Raw genomic sequence first — 3,692 nt, forward strand, 5'->3', positions numbered from 1 at the left:
TGGGTAGGCGTTTCCATTTCTCTCTCCTTCCCATCCAACATTACCTCAGGGCACGCCCATTATGAAAACCAAAATAAGGCAGGCCTGGAAGCAGCAGTTCACAACTGGGGGCAATTTTGCCCTCCAAGAGTTACTTAGCTATGACTGGGGACACTTTTGGTTGTCATTCTGGGAGGGATGATGCTATTGGTATCTACTGGGTATAGAGAATGGATATTACCCAACATCCCATGATGCTCCAAATTATCTTCCACAGCAAAGAGTTACCTTGTGCATTCCTTCTCCTTCAAGCAATGGGGGACTTCCAAAGGAAGGTTCTATGAAAGATGGGCTAGAGTTTGATTTTTGATTTACTTCTTCATGGCCATTAAAGTTGGAGACTTACTTGTGTCATTCTATCATGGTCCTGTATTGAAGGGTTAGAAATGTAGTTCAGTAGTACATATAGTACTTGACTGTACTTCCTAGCATACACACACACACACACACACACACACACACACAAACCTAAATATCTTGTTTAACAAACAGTCCAGTAATGTCATTTGAAGTATGTTGCTTATCCTAGAAAAAGAGAATAAAGTAGAGGCTGGGAAGAGAGAAGGCATATGATGTATGGAGCAGGGTTTGTTCACCACAGTGCTGTGGACATGTGGGAACAAGGAAGCTTTTTGTTGTGTGGGATGGTTTTGTGCATTATAGGGCATTAGCTGCATCTGTACCAGGAGTATCTTCTATCCCAGAACGACAACCAAAAATAGCCCCAGACATTTCCAACTGTCTCTCAGAGGGCATAATGCCCCTCAAGTATGAATCACTGCCTACAGGTCCGCACAAGGCTAACAAAGAGTCTGGATTAGGAATCAAATTAAGAGTCTCCTGGGCATTTCCATCACTTTCTTATATAATAAGGAGTCTTGACCTGGTTGTAACTGTGTGGGCCTGACACATCTCATATCTCAAAAGATTTGGTTCTGAGTCTGGAGCTAGCCTCCTCAGGTGGTATGAGGATTAAAAAAAGATAATGGATGGGTTAATGTGAACTCAGATACAAACTATATTAGGAAGGCTTATTTTGGCTCACTGTTTGAGGGTATAGGATATAGGCCTTCATGTCCAGGAAGGACATGGTGATAATGGGGTGGCTCTAACTGTGGTGGCTGGAGCTTGAAGCAGCTGACCACATTGAGTCCAGAGTCACAAACTAGAGAAAGATGCTTCTGTGTGGCTCTTCTTTTCATTCAGGCCAGAATCCATGAGTAGTCAGGGCTGGCCTTCCCTCAGCTAAGTATTTCTAGAAATACCTTTCTAGATCTATTCAGAGGTATGTTTCTATGGTGACTCTAAATGCAGTCAGTCAAGTTGAAAATGAGAAACTGGGTGGGTAGGATGGCTCAGTGGGTAGAGGTGCTTCCTGCCAAGACATGACCTGAATTCAAACCCTAGGTCTCACGTGGTAGGAGAGAACTGGTGGATGAAAGTTGTCCTCAGACCACCTACAAATAAATAAATGAATGCAATTCTAAAAATACCTTTAAGGGTTTGGAGACATGGCTCAGAGATTAAGAGCACTTACAGCAGAAGACCCGAGTTCAGGTCCCACCACTTACATGGTGGCTCATAATTGCCTGCAATGAGAGTTTTGGGTTCTGATGACCTCTTCTGGCTCCCCAGCTCCTGAATGCATGTGGTACATATAAAATCACAAAGGCACACACACACACGTATACACACACACATTCACACACACACATGTACACACACACACATTCACACACACACATATACACACATGCATTCACACACACATATACACACACGCATTCACACGCACGTATACACACACGCATTCACACACACACTCACGTATACACACTTGCATTCACACTCCATATATTTTTTTTTAAAAAATTTAAAATTGGGCTGGCGAGATGGCTCAGTGGGTAAGAGCACTGACTGCTCTTCCGAAGGTCCTGAGTTCGGATCCCAGCAACCACATGGTGGCTTACAACCACCCATAATGAGATCTGACGCCCTCTTCTGGAGTGTCTGAAGACAGCTACAGTGAATTATGCGGGAGCTAGCGGGACCTGAGTGAACAGGGCTGGCAGAGGTCCTGAGTTCAATTCCCGGCAGCCACACACATGATGGCTCATGGCCATCTGTACAGCTACAGTGTACTCATACACATAAAATAAATAAACCAAATCTTTAAAAAAAATTAAAATTAAGATTAAAAGATCTGTACAATTAATACAAAAAAAAAAAGAAAAGGAGAAACCATCAGGTCTCTTTTGCTTATGGGTTTCGATCTGCCAGTATGGAAGAGGGTTGAGAAATGATTTTAAATTATTAGTATGAAGGGACACTCTGAATCCTATCTCCAGCTTTATTTTATAGAGAGAAAGAAAGAGGAAAGAAGGAAAGAAGAAAGAAAGAGAGAAAAGCAAAGAAAAGAAAAACAGAGAGTGAGAAAATGTAAGTCATATTGACAGTGCAAGTCACACAGCCTCCAGGAGCAGAGAGCCATGGCCGTCAGTAGACACAGGACCACCATAAGGCAAGTGGGACACACATAACCCAGGGGCGGCACTTGAGGGGGAAGCGCTAAAGGACAGGCAGGATTGAAAGTGGAGCTGGTGAGGGAGAGAAGCACAGGAACCCCATGGAGGAAGAACAACTTCTCACTTGGCTGCAGACCAAGGTCGTGAGACTTAACAAGGAAGTATCCGAAGAAAAGTTGGCTGGTAATTGAGAAACGTTCAAGTAAAATGTCCACAAACATAAGATAGAAAGTGCAAAGTGCTTTCTAAACAAAAATGGTCGTCTCCGTCCTCGAGGGTATCGGGATGTTAACTCTGCGGCTTCTCTTTGGAAAGACCCAGGTATGAAAGTTGAAGGGACCGGAGTTGTGTCTGTCTCTTCAAAACAGGGGTGGGGTTATCTTTCTCCGAGGAGGCACACTCTTTCTCTCCCTACCTCTTCCTTTTCTCTGGAGGCCTCCTCGTTGCTGTCCTTATTGAGTGGCTTGAGTTCTATGTATGCTAGAATCCACAGTAGCCGTGAGTGCTGGGTCTGGAGCCACAGCCTAAGTTGTTCACAGTAGAAATGCCTGTGCGTCATCCCCATGCCATTTCTCTCCCAAAGCCACCCAGCTTCAGTGGGTCCTCCTGGATCTTGGATGTACTGGGTGCCTGGGTGATTGGAACCTAAAGGCATTTAGAGCATCTCTTTACAACTTCAGAAGGGCTGTCATCCACAGAGATGCCCTTGTAGCAATCAATTGGAGCCTCTCAGAAGAGCTCTTGAGTAAATGTGCTTGCCCTGAATGGCCCTGTAGTTGAAGTGACCACAGTTGTCAAAAAACAAAACAAAACAACAACAACAACAACAACAAAACCGTGGCTATGTCTGAGGGCTGGGCTAGAGGATAAGTATCTGAAAAACACCAGTAGTATTGGGAATTTATGTGCCCCTCACTTGCCCTCAGGTGCATCTGCCTAGCCCTTAACATCTATTGTAAAATCATTTAAACACACCCATGCACAGTGGCTCATCTGTGCCTTTTTAACTTCCTTGTTTCTCCCCGGCTTTGAGGTAACCCATTCTTTTCTTTCTCCCTTTCTCTCTCTCTCTTTCTTTTTCTCTGTTCTCTTTCTTTCTTTCTTTCTTTCTTTCCTTCGTTCTTTTGT

Source organism: Mastomys coucha, unplaced genomic scaffold (genome assembly GCF_008632895.1).
Source record: "Mastomys coucha isolate ucsf_1 unplaced genomic scaffold, UCSF_Mcou_1 pScaffold5, whole genome shotgun sequence".
In the NCBI taxonomy this organism is placed as follows: Eukaryota; Metazoa; Chordata; class Mammalia; order Rodentia; family Muridae; genus Mastomys; species Mastomys coucha.